Below are 17,589 nucleotides of genomic sequence, written 5' to 3' on the forward strand. Positions count from 1 at the left end.
AATAAAGTAGGTCCAAGTTCTATCTCTATGGTTTGTTTCCTATTGATGTAGCCCTAAGCAGAGATGGCGCAAATCACTTTCATGGAAAGGGGTTGCCAACCTTCCAAAAAACTACGAGTTTCCTGAAATCTCAGCACACATTTTTTCACCCAATCTTGATGACACTTTCAGGTAATGATCAGTACCCCAATCCCACTTGGCTCACCAAATTTCGTTCTTCTAGGTTAAACCGTTCGTTGGCAGTAAGAGTTTTAATTTTTAGGATTCACTCTGTTTTCTCCTATATGGATACATGTAGTTGGAACTCTAAATCAAAGACGGTTTGTGCTAGCTCTTTGAATCTTGACACAATAAAGTAGTTCCAAGTTCTATCTCTATGGTTTGTTTCTTATTGATGTAGCCCTAAGCAGAGACTGGCGCAAATCACTTTCATGGAAAGGGGTTTCCAAAAATCCAAAAAACTACGAGTTTCCAGAAATCTCGGCACACATTTTTTCACCCTATCTTGATGACACTTTCAGGTAATGATCAGGATCCCAATCCCACTTGGCTCACCAAATTTCGTTCTTCTAGGTTAAACCGTTCATTGGCAGTAACAGTTTTAAATTCTAAGTTTCACTCTGTTTTTTCCTATATGGATTCATGTAGTTTGAACTCTAAATCAAACACGGTTTGTGCTGGCTCTTTGAAACTTGACACAATAGAGTAGTTCCAAATTCTATCTCTATGGTTTGTTTCCTATTGATGTAGCCCTAAGCAGAGACTGGCGCAAATCACTTACATGGAAAGGAGTTGCCAAGCTTCCAAAAAACTACGAGTTTCCTGAAATCTCAAGACACATTTTTTCACCCAATCTTGATGACACTTTCAGGTAATGATCAGTACCCCAATCCCACTTGGCTCACCAAATTTCGTTCTTCTAGGTTAAACCGTTCGTTGGCAGTAACAGTTTTAATTTTCAGGTTTCACTCTGTTTTCTCCTATATGGATACATGTAGTTGGAACTCTAAAGCAAAGACGGTTTGTCCTAGCTCTTTGAAACTTGACACAATAAAGTAGTTCCAAGTTCTATCTCTATGGTTTGTTTCCTATTGATGTAGCCCTAAGCAGAGACGTGCGCACATCACTTTCATGGAAAGGGGTTGCCAAGCTTCCAAAAAACTACGAGTTTCCTGAAATCTCAGCACACATTTTTTCACCCAATCTTTATGACACTTTCAGGTAATGATCAGTACCCCAATCCCACTTGGCTCACCAAATTTCGTTCTGCTAGGTTAAACCGTTCGTTGGCAGTAACAGTTTTAATTTTTAGGTTTCACTCTGTTTTCTCCTATATGGATACATGTAGTTGGAACTCTAAATCAAACACGGTTTGTGCTAGCTGTTTGAATCTTGACACAATAAAGTAGGTCCAAGTTCTATCTCTATGGTTTGTTTCCTACTGATGTAGCCCTAAGCAGAGATGGCGCAAATCGCTTTCATGGAAAGGGGTTGCCAACCTTCCAAAAAACTACGAGTTTTTAGAAATCTCAGCACACATTTTTTCACTCAATCTTTATGACACTTTCAGGTAATGATCAGTATCCCAATCCCACTTGGCTCACCAAATTTCGTTCTTCTAGGTTAAACCGTACATTGGCAGTAACAGTTTTAATTTTTAGGTTTCACTCTGTTTTCTCCTATATGGATTCATGTAGTTTGAACTCTAAATCAAACACGGTTTGTGCTGGCTCTTTGAAACTTGAAACAATAGAGTAGTTCCAAATTCTATCTCTATGGTTTGTTTCCTATTGATGTAGCCCTAAGCAGAGACGGGCGCAAATCACTTTCATGGAAAGGGGTTGCCAAGCTTCCAAAAAACTACGAGTTTCCTGAAATCTCAGCACACATTTTTTCACCCAATCTTGATGACACTTTCAGGTAATGATGAGTACCCCAATCCCACTTGGGTCACCAAATTTCGTTCTTCTAGGTTAAACCGTTCGTTGGCAGTAACAGTTTTAATTTTTAGGTTTCACTCTGTTTTCTCCGATATGGATACATGTAGTTGGAACTCTAAATCAAACACGGTTTGTGCTAGCTCTTTGAATCTTGACACAATAAAGTAGGTCCAAGTTCTATCTCTATGGTTTGTTTCCTATTGATGTAGCCCTAAGCAGAGATGGCGCAAATCACTTTCATGGAAAGGGGTTGCCAACCTTCCAAAAAACTACGAGTTTCCTGAAATCTCAGCACACATTTTTTCACCCAATCTTGATGACACTTTCAGGTAATGATCAGTACCCCAATCCCACTTGGCTCACCAAATTTCGTTCTTCTAGGTTAAACCGTTCGTTGGCAGTAAGAGTTTTAATTTTTAGGATTCACTCTGTTTTCTCCGATATGGATACATGTAGTTGGAACTCTAAATCAAACACGGTTTGTGCTAGCTCTTTGAATCTTGACACAATAAAGTAGTTCCAAGTTCTATCTCTATGGTTTGTTTCTTATTGATGTAGCCCTAAGCAGAGACTGGCGCAAATCACTTTCATGGAAAGGGGTTTCCAAAAATCCAAAAAACTACGAGTTTCCAGAAATCTCGGCACACATTTTTTCACCCTATCTTGATGACACTTTCAGGTAATGATCAGGATCCCAATCCCACTTGGCTCACCAAATTTCGTTCTTCTAGGTTAAACCGTTCATTGGCAGTAACAGTTTTAAATTCTAAGTTTCACTCTGTTTTTTTCTATATGGATTCATGTAGTTTGAACTCTAAATCAAACACGGTTTGTGCTGGCTCTTCGAAACTTGACACAATAGAGTAGTTCCAAATTCTATCTCTATGGTTTGTTTCCTATTGATGTAGCCCTAAGCAGAGACTGGCGCAAATCACTTACATGGAAAGGGGTTGCCAAGCTTCCAAAAAACTACGAGTTTCCTGAAATCTCAACACACATTTTTTCACCCAATCTTGATGACACTTTCAGGTAATGATCAGTACCCCAATCCCACTTGGCTCACCAAATTTCGTTCTTCTAGGTTAAACCGTTCGTTGGCAGTAACAGTTTTAATTTTCAGGTTTCACTCTGTTTTCTCCTATATGGATACATGTAGTTGGAACTCTAAAGCAAAGACGGTTTGTCCTAGCTCTTTGAAACTTGACACAATAAAGTAGTTCCAAGTTCTATCTCTATGGTTTTTTTCCTATTGATGTAGCCCTAAGCAGAGACGTGCGCACATCACTTTCATGGAAAGGGGTTGCCAAGCTTCCAAAAAACTACGAGTTTCCTGAAATCTCAGCACACATTTTTTCACCCAATCTTTATGACACTTTCAGGTAATGATCAGTACCCCAATCCCACTTGGCTCACCAAATTTCGTTCTGCTAGGTTAAACCGTTCGTTGGCAGTAACAGTTTTAATTTTTAGGTTTCACTCTGTTTTCTCCGATATGGATACATGTATTTGGAACTCTAAATCAAACACGGTTTGTGCTAGCTCTTTGAAACTTGACACAATAAAGTAGTTCCAAGTTCTATCTCTATGGTTTGTTTCCTATTTATGTAGCCCTAAGCAGAGACGTGCGCACATCACTTTCATGGAAAGGGGTTGCCAAGCTTCTAAAAAACTACGAGTTTCCTGAAATCTCAGCACACATTTTTTCACCCAATCTTTATGACACTTTCAGGTAATGATCAGTACCCCAATCCCACTTGGCTCACCAAATTTCGTTCTGCTAGGTTAAACCGTTCGTTGGCAGTAACAGTTTTAATTTTTAGGTTTCACTCTGTTTTCTCCTATATGGAAACATGTAGTTGGAACTCTAAATCAAACACGGTTTGTGCTAGCTCTTTGAATCTTGACACAATAAAGTAGGTCCAAGTTCTATCTCTATGGTTTGTTTCCTATTGATGTAGCCCTAAGCAGAGATGGCGCAAATCGCTTTCATGGAAAGGGGTTGCCAACCTTCCAAAAAACTACGAGTTTTTTGAAATCTCAGCACACATTTTTTCACTCAATCTTTATGACACTTTCAGGTAATGATCAGTATCCCAATCCCACTTGGCTCACCAAATTTCGTTCTTCTAGGTTAAACCGTACATTGGCAGTAACATTTTTAAATTTTAGGTTTCACTCTGTTTTCTCCTATATGGATTCATGTAGCTTGAACTCTAAATCAAACACGGTTTGTGCTGGCTCTTTGAAACTTGACACAATAGAGTAGGTCCAAATTCTATCTCTATGGTTTGTTTCCTATTGATGTAGCCCTAAGCAGAGGCGGGCGCAAATCACTTTCATGGAAAGGGGTTGCCAAGCTTCCAAAAAACTACGAGTTTCCTGAAATCTCAGCACACATTTTTTCACCCAATCTTGATTACACTTTCAGGTAATGATCAGTACCCCAGTCCGACTTGGCTCACCAAATTTCGTTCTTCTAGGTTAAATCGTTCGTTGGTAGTAACAGTTTTAATTTTTAGGTTTCACCCTGTTTTCTCCTATATGGATACATATAGTTGGAACTCTAAATCAAAGACGGTTTGTCCTAGCTCTTTGAAACGTGACACAATAAAGTAGTTCCAAGTTCTATCTCTATGGTTTGTTTCCTATTGATGTATCCCTAAGCAGAGACGGGCGCAAATCACTTTCATGGAAAGGGGTTGCCAAGCTTCCAAAAAACTACGAGTTTCCTGAAATCTCAGCACACATATTTTCACCCAATCTTTATGACACTTTCAGGTAATGATCAGTACCCCAATCCCACTTGGCTCACCAAATTTCGTTCTTCTAGGTTAAACCGTTCGTTGGCAGTAACAGTTTTAATTTTTAGGTTTCACTGTGTTTTCTCCGATATGGATACATGTAGTTGGAACTCTAAATCAAACACTGTTTGTGCTAGTTCTTTGAAACTTGACACAATAAAGTAGGTACAAGTTCTATCTCTATGGTTTGTTTCCTATTGATGTAGCCCTAAGCAGAGATGGCGCAAATCACTTTCATGGAAAGGGGTTGCCAACCTTCCAAAAAACTACGAGTTTCCTGAAATCTCAGCACACATTTTTTCACCCAATCTTGATGACACTTTCAGGTAATGATCAGTACCGCAATCCCACTTGGCTCACAAAATTTCGTTCTTCTAGGTTAAACCGTTCGTTGGCAGTAAGAGTTTTAATTTTTAGGTTTCACTCTGTTTTCTCCTATATGGATACATGTAGTTGGAACTCTAAATCAAAGACGGTTTGTGCTAGCTCTTTGAATCTTGACACAATAAAGTAGTTCCAAGTTCTAACTCTATGGTTTGTTTCCTATTGATGTAGCCCTAAGCAGAGATGGCGCAAATCCCTTTCATGGAAAGGGGTTGCCAAGCTTCCAAAAAACCACGAGTTTCCTGAAATCTCAGCACACATTTTTTCACCCAATCTTGATGACACTTTCAGGTAATGATCACTACCCCAATCCCACTTGGCTAACCAAATTTCGTTCTTCTAGGTTAAACCGTTCGTTGGCAGTAACAGTTTTAATTTTTAGATTTCACTCTATTTTCTCCTATATGGATACATGTAGTTGGAACTCTAAATCAAACACGGTTTGTGCTAGCTCTTTGAATCTTGACACAATAAAGTAGTTCCAAGTTCTAACTCTATGGTTTGTTTCCTATTGATGTAGCCCTAAGCAGAGACTGGCACAAATCACTTTCATGGAAAGGGGTTGCCAAGAATCCAAAAAACTACGAGTTTCCAGAAATCTCGGCACACATTTTTTCACCCTATCTTGATGACACTTTCAGGTAATGATCAGTATCCCAATCCCACTTTGCTCACCAAATTTCGTTCTTCTAGGTTAAACCGTTCATTGGCAGTAACAGTTTTAAATTTTAGGTTTCACTCTGTTTTTTCCTATATGGTTTCATGTAGTTTGAACTCTAAATCAAACACGGTTTGTGCTGGCTCTTTGAAACTTGACACAATAGAGTAGTTCCAAATTCTATCTCTATGGTTTGTTTCCTATTGATGTAGCCCTAAGCAGAGACTGGCGCAAATCACTTACATGGAAAGGGGTTGCCAAGCTTCCAAAAAACTACGAGTTTCCTGAAATCTCAACACACATTTTTTCACCCAATCTTGATGACACTTTCAGGTAATGATCAGTACCCCAATCCCACTTGGCTCACCAAATTTCGTTCTTCTAGGTTAAACCGTTCGTTGGCAGTAACAGTTTTACTTTTCAGGTTTCACTCTGTTTTCTCCTATATGGATACATGTAGTTGGAACTCTAAAGCAAAGACGGTTTGTCCTAGCTCTTTGAAACTTGACACAATAAAGTAGTTCCAAGTTCTATCTCTATGGTTTGTTTCCTATTGATGTAGCCCTAAGCAGAGACGTGCGCAAATCACTTTCATGGAAAGGGGTTGCCAAGCTTCCAAAAAACTACAAGTTTCCTGAAATCTCTGCACACCCTTTGCACCCAATCTTGATGACACATTCAGGTAATGATCAGTACCCCAATCCCGCTTGGCTCACCAAATTTCGTTCTTTCAGTAACAGTGTTAATTTCTAGGTTTCACTCTGTTTTCTCCTATATGGATACATGTACTTTGAACTCTAAATCAAACACGGTTTGTGCTGGCTCTTTGAAACTTGACACAATAGAGTAGTTCCAATTTCTATCTCTATGGTTTGTTTCCTATTGATGTAGCCCTAAGCAGAGACTGGCGCAAATCACTTACATGGAAATGGGTTGCAAAGCTTCCAAAAAACTACGAGTTTCCTGAAATCTCAACACATATTTTTTCACCCAATCTTGATGACACTTTCAGTTAATGATCAGTACCCCAATCCCACTTGGCTCACCAAATTTCGTTCTTCTAGGTTAAACCGTTCGTTGGCAGTAACAGTTTTAATTTTCAGGTTTCACTCTGTTTTCTCCTATATGGATACATGTAGTTGGAACTCTAAATCAAAGACGGTTTGTCCTAGCTCTTTGAAACTTGACACAATAAAGTAGTTCCAAGTTCTATCTCTATTGTTTGTTTCCTATTGATGTAGCCCTTAGCAGAGACGGGCGCAAATCACTTTCATGGAAAGGGGTTGCCAAGCTTCCAAAAAACTACGAGTTTCCTGAAATCTCAGCACACATTTTTTCACCCAATCTTTATGACACTTTCAGGTAATGATCAGTACCCCAATCCCACTTGGCTCACCAAATTTCGTTCTGCTATGTTAAACCGTTCGTTGGCAGTAACAGTTTTAATTTTTAGGTTTCACTCTGTTTTCTCCTATATGGATACATGTAGTTGGAACTCTAAAACAAACACGGTTTGTGCTAGCTCTTTGAATCTTGACAAAATAAAGTAGGTCCAAGTTCTATCTCTATGGTTTGTTTCCTATTGATGTAGCCCTAAGCAGAGATGGCGCAAATCACTTTCATGGAAAGGGGTTGCCAACCTTCCAAATAACTACGAGTTTCCTGAAATCTCAGCACACATTTTTTCGCCCAATCTTGATGACACTTTCAGGTAATGATCAGTACCCTAATCCCACTTGGCTCACCAAATTTCGTTCTGCTAGGTTAAACCGTCCGTTGGCAGTAAGAGATTTAATTTTTAGGTTTCACTCTGTTTTCTCCTATATGGATATATGTAGTTGGAACTCTAAACCAAACACGGTTTGTGCTAGCTCTTTGAAACTTGACACAATAAAGTAGTTCCCTGTTCTATTTCTATGGATTGTTTCCTATGGATGAAGCCCTAAGCAGAGACTGGCGCAAATCACTTTCATGGAAAGGGTTGCCAACCTTCCAAAAAACTACGAGTTTCCTGAAATCTCAGCATACATTTTTTCACCCAATCTTTATGACACTTTCAGGTAATGATCAGTACCCCAATCCAGGTTGGCTCACCAAATTTCGTTCTTCTAGGTTAAACCATTCGTTGGCAGTAACTGTTTTAATTTTCAGGTTTCACTCTGTTTTCTCCTATATGGATACATGTAGTTGGAACTCTAAATCAAACACGGTTTGTGCTAGCTCTTTGAAACTTGACACAATAAAGTATTTCCAAGTTCTATCTCTATGGTTTGTTTCCTATTGATGTAGCCCTAAGCAGAGACTGGCGCAAAACACTTCCATGGAAAGGGGTTGCGAAGCTTCCTAAAAACTACGAGTTTCCTGAAATCTCAGCACACATTTTTTCACTGAATCTTGATGACACTTTCTGGTAATGATCAGTACCCCAATCCCACTTGGCTCACCAAATTTCGTTCTTCTAGGTTAAAGCATTCGTTGGCAGTAACAGTTTTAATATTTAGGTTTTACTCTGTTTTCTCCTATATGGATACATGTAGTTGGAACTCTAAATTAAACACGGTTTGTGCCAGCTCTTTGAAACTTGACACAATAAAGTAGTTCCAAGTTCTATCTCTATGGTTTGTTTCCTATTGATGTAGCCCTAAGCAGAGACTGGCGCAAGTCACTTTCATGGAAAGGGGTAGCCAAGCTTCCAAAAAAATATGAGTTTCCTGAAATATCAGCACATATTTTTTCACCCAAACTTGATGACACTTTCAGGTAATGATCAGTACCCCAATCCCACTTGGCTCACCAAATTTCGTTCTTCTAGATTAAACCGTTCGTTGGCAGTAACAGTTTTAATTTTTAGGTTTCACTCTGTTTTCTCCTATATGGATACATGTAGTTGGAACTCTAAATCAAAGACGGTTTGTGCTAGGTCTTTGAAACTTGACACAATAATGTAGTTCCAAGTTCTATCTCTATGGTTTGTTTCCTATTGATGTAGCCCTAAGCAGAGACTAGCCCAAATCACTTTCATGGAAAGGGGTTGCCAAGCTTCCAAAAAACTGTGAGGTTCCTGAAATCTCAGCACAAATTTTTTCAACCAATCTTGATGACACTTTCAGGCCACAATCAGTACCCCAATCCCACTTGGCTCACCAAATTTCGTTCTTCTAGGTTAAACCGTTCATTGGCAGTAACAGTTTTAATTTTTACGTTTCACTCTGTTTTCTCCCTTATGGATACATGTAGTTGGAACTCTAAATCAAACATGGTTTGTGCTAGCTCTTTGAATCTTGTGACAAGAAAATAGTTCCAATTTCTATCTCTATGGATTGTTTCCTATTGATGTAGCCCTAAGCAGAGACCGGCACAAATCACTTTCATTGAAAGTGGTTGCCAAGCTTCCAAAAAACTACGAGTTTTCTGAAATCTCAGTACACATTTTTTCACCCAATCTTGATGACACTTTCAGGTAATGATTAGTACCCCAATCCCACTTGGCTAACCAACTTTCATTCTTCTAGTTTAAACCGTTCGTTGGCAGTAACAGTTTTAATTTTTAGGTTTCACTCTGTGTCTCCTTTATGGATACATGTATTTGGAACTCTAAACCAAACACGGTTTTTGCCAGCTCTTTGAAACTTGACACAATAAAGTAGTTCCAAGTTCTATCTCTATGGTTTGTTTCCTATTGATGTAGACCTAACAGACACTGGCTCATATCACTTTCATGGAAAGGGGTTGCCAAGCTTCCAAAAAACTACGAGTTTCCTGAAATCTCAGCTCACATTTTTTCAAACAATCTTGATGACACTTTCAGGTGATGATCAGTACCCCAATCCCACTTGGCTCACCAAATTTCGGTCTTCTAGGATATATCGTTCGTTGGCATTAACAGTTTTAATTTTTAGGTTTCATTCTGTTTTCTCATATATGGATACATGTAGTTGGAACTCTAAATCGAAGACGGTTTGTGCTAGCTCTTTGAATCTTGACACAATAAAGTAGTTCCAAATTCTATCTCTATGGTTTGTTTCCTATTGATGTAGCCCTAAGCAGAGACTGGCGCATATCACTTTCATAAAAAGGGGTTGCCAAGCTTCCAAAAAAATACGAGTTTCCTGAAATCTCAGCACACATTTTTTCACCCAATCTTGATGACACTTTCAGGTCACGATCAGTGCCCCAATCCCACTTGGATCACCAAATTTCGTTCTTCTAGGTTAAACCGTTCGTTGGCAGTAACAGTTTTAATTTTTAGGTTTCACTCTGTTTTCTCCTATATGGATACATGTAGTTGGAACTCTAAATTAAAGACGGTTTGTGCTACGTCTTTGAAACTTGACACAATAAAGTAGTTCCAAGATCTATCTCTATGGTTTGTTTCCTATTGATGTAGCCCTAAGCAGAGACTGGCGCAAATCACTTTCATGGAAAGGGGTTGCCAAGCTTCCAAAAAACTGTGAGTTTCCTGAAATCTCAGCACAAATTTTTTCACCCAATCTTGAAGACACTTTCAGGTAATGATCAGTACCCCAATCCCAATTGGCTGACCAACTTTCATTCTTCTAGGTTAAACCGGTCTTTGGCAGTAACAGTTTTAATATTTAGGTTTTTCTCTGTTTTCTCCTATATGGATACATGTAGTTGGAACTCTAAATTAAACACGGTTTGTGCCAGCTCTTTGAAACTTGACACATGAAAGTAGTTCCAAGTTCTATCTCTATGGTGTGTTTCCTGTTGAAGTATCCCTAAGAAGAGACTGGCGCAAATCCCTTTCAAGGAAAGGGGTTGCCAAGCTTCCAAAAAACTACGGGTTTCCTGAAATCTCAGCACACATTTTTTCAAACAATCTTGATGACACTTTCAGTTGATGATCAGTACCCCAATCCCACTTGGCTCACCAAATTTCATTCTTCTAGGTTAAGTCGTACGTTGGCATTAACAGTTTAAATTTTTACGTTTCACTCTGTTTTCTCCTATATGGATACATGTAGTTGGAACTCTAAATCAAACACGGTTTGTGCTAGCTCTTTGAAACTTGACACAATAAAGTAGTTCCAAGTTCTATCTCTATGGTTTGTTTCCTATTGATGTAGCCCTAAGCAGTGACCGGCGCAAATCCCTTTCATGGAAAAGGGTTGCCAAGCTTCCAAAAAACGACGAGTTTCCTGAAATCTCAGCACACATTTTTTCACCCAAACTTGATGACACTTTCAGGTAATGATCAGTACCCCAATCCCACTTGGCTCACCAAATTTCGTTCTTCTAGGTTAAACCGTTCGTTGGCAGTAACAGTTTAAATTTTTAGGTTTCACTCTGTTTTCTCCTATATGGATACATGTAGTTGGAACTCTAAATCAAACACAATTGTGCTAGCTCTTTGAATCTTGACACAATAAAGTAGTTCCAAGTTCTATCTCTATGGTTTGTTTCCTATTGATGTAGCCCTAAGCAGAGACTGTCGCAAATCACTTTCATGGAAAGTGGTTGCCAAGCTTCCAAAAAACTACGAGTTTCCTGAAATCTCAGCACACATTTTTTCACCCAAGCTTGATGACACTTTCAGGTAATGATCAGTACCTTAATCCGACTTGGCATTCCAAATTTCGTTCTTCTAGGTTAAACCGTTCGTTGGCAGTAACAGTTTTAATTTTTAGGTTTCACTCTGTTTTCTCCTATATGGATACATGTAGTTGGAACTCTAAATCAAAGACGGTTTGTGCTAGGTCTTTGAAACTTGACACAATAAAGTAGTTCCAAGTTCTATCTCTATGGTTTGTTTCCTATTGATGTAGCCCTAAGCAGAGACTGTTGCAAATCACTTTCATGGAAAGAGGTTGCCAAGCTTCCAAAAAACTGTGAGTTTCCTGAAATCTCAGCACAAATTTTTTCACCCAATCTTGAAGACACTTTCAGGTAATGATCAGTACCCCAATCCCAATTGGCTGACCAACTTTCATTCTTCTAGGTTAAACCGGTCTTTGGCAGTAACAGTTTTAATATTTAGGTTTTTCTCTGTTTTCTCCTATATGGATACATGTAGTTGGAACTCTAAATTAAACACGGTTTGTGCCAGCTCTTTGAAACTTGACACACGAAAGTAGTTCCAAGTTCTATCTCTATGGTGTGTTTCCTATTGAAGTATCCCTAAGAAGAGACTGGCGCAAATCCCTTTCATGGAAAGGGGTTGCCAAGCTTCCAAAAAACTACGAGTTTCCTGAAATCTCAGCACACATTTTTTCAAACAATCTTGAAGACACTTTCAGGTAATGATCAGTACCCCAATCCCAATTGGCTGACCAACTTTCATTCTTCTAGGTTAAACCGGTCTTTGGCAGTAACAGTTTTAATATTTAGGTTTTTTCTCTGTTTTCTCCTATATGGATACATGAAGTTGGAACTCTAAATTAAACACGGTTTGTGCCAGCTCTTTGAAACTTGACACAATAATGTAGTTCCAAGTTCTATCTCTATGGTTTTTATCCTATTGATGTAGCCCTAAGCAGAGACTGGCGCAAATCACTTTCATGGAAAGGGGTTGCCAAGCTTCCAAAAAACTACGAATTTCCTGAAATCTCAGCACACATTTTTTCAGCCAAACTTGATGACACTTTCAGGTAATGATCAGTACCCCAATCCTCCTTGGCTCACCAAATTTCGTTCTTCTAGGTTAAACCGTTCGTTGGCAGTAACTGTTTTAATTTTCAGGTTTCACTCTGTTTTCTCCTATATGGATAAATGTAGTTGGAACTCTAAATCTAACACGGTTTGTGTTAGCTCTTTGATACTTGACAAAATAAAGTAGTTCCAAGTTCTATGTCTATGTTTTGGTTCCTATTGATGTAGCTCTAAGCAGAGACTGTCGCAAAACACTTTCATAGAAAGGGGTTGCCAAGCTTCCAAAAAACTACGAGTTTCCTGAAATCTCAGCACACATTTTTTCACCCAATCTTGATGACACTTTAAGTTAATGATCAGTACCCCAAACCACTTGGCTCACCAAATTTTGTTCTTCTAGGTTAAACCTTTCGTTGGCAGTAAGAGTTTTAATTTTTAGGTTTCACTCTGTTTTCTCCTATATGGGTACATGTAGGTGGAAATCTAAATCAAAGACTGTTTGTGCTAGCACTTTGAAACTTGACAAAATAAAGTAGTTCCATGTTCTATCTCTATGGTTTGTTTCCTATTGATGTAGCCCTAAGCAGAGACTGGTGCAAATCACTTTCATGGAAAGGGGTTGCCAAGCTTCCAAAAAACTACGAGTTTCCTGAAATCTCAGCACACATTTTTTACCCAAACTTGATGACACTTTCAGGTAATGATCAGTACCCCAATACTCCTTGGCTCACCAAATTTCATTCTTCTAGGTTAAACAGTGCGTTGGCAGTAACAGTTTTAATATTTAGGTTTTACTCTGTTTTCTCCTATATGGATACATGTAGTTGGAACTCAAAATCAAACACGGTTTGTGCTAGCTCTTTGAAACTTGACACAATAAAGTAGTTCCAAGTTCTATCTCTATGGTTTGTTTCCTATTGATGTAGCCCTAAGCAGAGACTGTCGCAAATCACTTTCATGGAAAGTGGTTGCCAATCTTCCAAAAAACTACGAGTTTCCTGAAATCTCAGCACACATTTTTTCACCCAAGCTTGATGACACTTTCAGGTAATGATCAGTACCCCAATCTGACTTGGCATTCCAAATTTCGTTCTTCTAGGTTAAACCGTTCGTTGGCAGTAACAGTTTTAATTTTTAGGTTTCACTCTGTTTTCTCCTATATGGATACATGTAGTTGGAACTCTAAATCAAACACGGTTTGTGCTAGCTCTTTGAAACTTGACACAATAAAGTAGTTCCAAGTTCTATCTCTATGGTTTGTTTCCTATTGATGTAGCCCTAAGCAGAGACTGTCGCAAATCACTTTCATGGAAAGTGGTTGCCAAGCTTCCAAAAAACTACGAATTTCCTGAAATCTCAGCACACATTTTTTCACCCAAGCTTGATGACACTTTCAGGTAATGATCAGTACCCCAATCCTCCTTGGCTCACCAAATTTCATTCTTCTAGGTTAAACCGTTCGTTGGCAGTAACAGTTTTAATTTTTAGGTTTCACTCTGTTTTCTCCTATATGGATACATGTAGTTGGAACTCTAAATCAAACACGGTTTTTGCTAGGTCTTTGAAACTTGACACAATAAAGTAGTTCCAAGTTCTATCTTTATGGTTTGTTTCCTATTGATGTAGCAGTAAGCAGAGACTGGCCCAAATCACTTTCATGGAAAGGGATTGCCAAGCTTCCAAAAAACTGTGGGTTTCCTGAAATCTCAGCACACATTTTTTCACCCAATCTTGATGACACTTTCAGGTAATGATCAGTACCCCAATCCTCCTTGGCTCACCTAATTTCATTCTTCTAGGTTAAACCATTCGTTGGCACTAACAGTTTTAATATTTAGGTTTTAATCTGTTTTCTCCTATATGGATACATGTAGTTGAAACTGTAAATCAAACACGATTTGTGCTAGCTCTTTGAAACTTGACACAATAAAGTAGTTCCAAGTTCTATCTCTATGGTTTGTTTCCTATTGATGTAGTCCTAAGCAGAGACTGGCGCATATCACTTCAATGGAAAGGGGTTGCCAAGCTTCCAAAAAACTACGAGTTTCCTGAAATCTCAGCACACATTTTTTCACCCAAACTTGATGACACTTTCAGGTAATGATCAGTACCCCAATCCTCCTTGGCTCACCAAATTTTGTTCTTCTAGGTTAAACCGTGCGTTGGCAGTAACTGTTTTAATTTTCAGGTTTCACTCTGTTTTCTCCTATATGGATACATGTAGTTGGAACTCTAAATCAAAGACGGTTTGTGCTAGCTCTTTGAAACTTGACAATTAATGTAGTTCCAAGTTTTATCTCTATGGTTTGTTTCCTATTGATGTAGCCCTAAGCAGAGACTGTCGCAAAACACTTTCATGGAAAGGGGTTGCCAAGCTTCCAAAAAACTACGAGTTACCTGAAATCTCAGCACACATTTTTTCACCCAATCTTGATGACACTTTAAGTTAATGATCAGTACCCCAAACCACTTGGATCACCAAATTTCGTTCTTCTAGATTAAACCGTTCGTTGTCAGTAACAGTTTTAATTTTTAGGTTTCACTCTGTTTTCTCCTATATGGATACATGTAGTTGGAACTCTAAACCAAACACGGTTTGTGCCAGCTCTTTGAAACTTGACACAATGAAGTAGTTCCAATTTCTATCTCTATGGTTTTTTTCCTATTGATGTAGCCCTAAGCAGAGACTGGCGCAAATCACTTTCATGGAAAGGGGTTGCCATCTTCCAAAAAACTATGAGTTTCCTGAAATCTCAGCACACATTTTTTCACCCAATCTTGATGACACTTTCAGGTAATGATCCGTACCCCAATCCGACTTGGCATTCCAAATTTCGTTCTTCTAGGTTAAACTGTTCGTTGGCAGTAACAGTTTTAATTTTTAGGTTTCACTCTGTTTTCTCCTATATGGATACATGTAGTTGGAACTCTAAATCAAAGACGGTTTGTGCTATGTCTTTGAAACTTGACACAATAAAGTAGTTCCAAGTTCTATCTCTATGGTTTCTTTCCTATTGATGTAGCCCTAAGCAGTGACTGGCCCAAATCACTTTCATGGAAAGGGGTTGCCAAGGTTCCAAAAAACTGTGAGTTTCCTGAAATCTCAGCAAAAATTTTTTCACCCAATCTTGATGACACTTTCAGGTAATGATCAGTACCCCAATCCTCCTTGGCTCACCAAATTTCATTCTTCAAGGTTAAACCATTCGTTGGCACTAACAGTTTTAATATTTAGGTTTCAATCTGTTTTCTCCTATATGGATACATGTAGTTGGAACTCTAAATCAAACACGGTTTGTGCTAGCTCTTTGAAACTTGACACAATAAAGTAGTTCCAAGTTCTATCTCTATGGTTTGTTTCCTATTGATGTAGCCCTAAGCAGAGACTGTTGCAAATCACTTTCATGGAAAGGGGTTGCCAAGCTTCCAAAAAACTACGAGTTTCCTGAAATCTCAGCACATATTTTTTCACCCAAGCTTGATGACACTTTCAGGTAATGATCAGTACCCCAATCCGACTTGGCATTCCAAATTTTGTTCTTCTAGGTTAAACCGTTCGTTGGCAGTAACAGTTTTAATTTTTAGGTTTCACTCTGTTTTCTCCTATATGGATACATGTAGTTGGAACTCTAAATCAAAGACGGTTTGTGCTAGCTCTTTGAAACTTGACACAATAAAGTAGTTCCAAGTTCTATCTCTATGGTTTGTTTCCTATTGATGCAGCCCTAAGCAGAGACTGTCGCAAATCACTTTCATGGAAAGGGGTTGCCAAGCTTCCAAAAAACTACGAGTTTCCTGAAATCTCAGCACACATTTTTTCACCCAAGCTTGATGACACTTTCAGGTAATGATCAGTACCCCAATCCGACTTGGCATTCCAAATTTCGATCTTCTAGTTTAAACCATTCGTTGGCAGTAACAGTTTTTATTTTTAGGTTTCACTCTGTTTTCTCCTATATGGATACATGTAATTGGAACTCTAAATCAAACACGGTTTGTGCTAGCTCTTTGAAACTTGACACAATAAAGTAGTTCCAAGTTCTATCTCTATGGTTTGTTTCCTATTGATGTAGCCCTAAGCAGAGACTGGCAAAAATCACTTTTATGGAAAGTGGTTGCCAAGCTTCCAAAAAACTACGAGTTTCCTGACATCTCAGCACACATTTTTTCACCAAAGGTTGATGACACTTTCAGGTAATGATCAGTACCCCAATCCTCCTTGGCTCACCAAATTTCGTTCTTCTAGGTTAAACCATTCGTTGGCACTAACAGTTTTAATATTTAGGTTTCACTCTGTTTTCTCCTATATGGATACATGTAGTTGGAACTCTAAATCAAACACGGTTTGTGCTAGCTCTTTGAAACTTGAAACAATAAAGTAGTTCCAAATTCTATCTCTATGGTTTGTTTCCTATTGATGTAGCCCTAAGCAGAGACTGGCGCATATCACTTTCATAAAAAGGGGTTGCCAAGCTTCCAAAAAAATACGAGTTTCCTGAAATCTCAGCACACATTTTTTCACCCAATCTTGATGACACTTTCAGGTCACGATCAGTGCCCCAATCCCACTTGGATCACCAAATTTCGTTCTTCTAGGTTAAACCGTTCGTTGGCAGTAACAGTTTTAATTTTTAGGTTTCACTCTGTTTTCTCCTATATGGATACATGTAGTTGGAACTCTAAATTAAAGACGGTTTGTGCTACGTCTTTGAAACTTGACACAATAAAGTAGTTCCAAGATCTATCTCTATGGTTTGTTTCCTATTGATGTAGCCCTAAGCAGAGACTGGCGCAAATCACTTTCATGGAAAGGGGTTGCCAAGCTTCCAAAAAACTGTGAGTTTCCTGAAATCTCAGCACAAATTTTTTCACCCAATCTTGAAGACACTTTCAGGTAATGATCAGTACCCCAATCCCAATTGGCTGACCAACTTTCATTCTTCTAAGTTAAACCGGTCTTTGGCAGTAACAGTTTTAATATTTAGGTTTTTCTCTGTTTTCTCCTATATGGATACATGTAGTTGGAACTCTAAATTAAACACGGTTTGTGCCAGCTCTTTGAAACTTGACACATGAAATTAGTTCCAAGTTCTATCTCTATGGTGTGTTTCCTGTTGAAGTATCCCTAAGAAGAGACTGGCGCAAATCCCTTTCAAGGAAAGGGGTTGCCAAGCTTCCAAAAAACTACGGGTTTCCT

The sequence above is a fragment of the Spermophilus citellus genome (genome assembly GCF_964194105.1).
Source record: "Spermophilus citellus genome assembly, chromosome: 6".
Classification (NCBI taxonomy): Eukaryota; Metazoa; Chordata; class Mammalia; order Rodentia; family Sciuridae; genus Spermophilus; species Spermophilus citellus.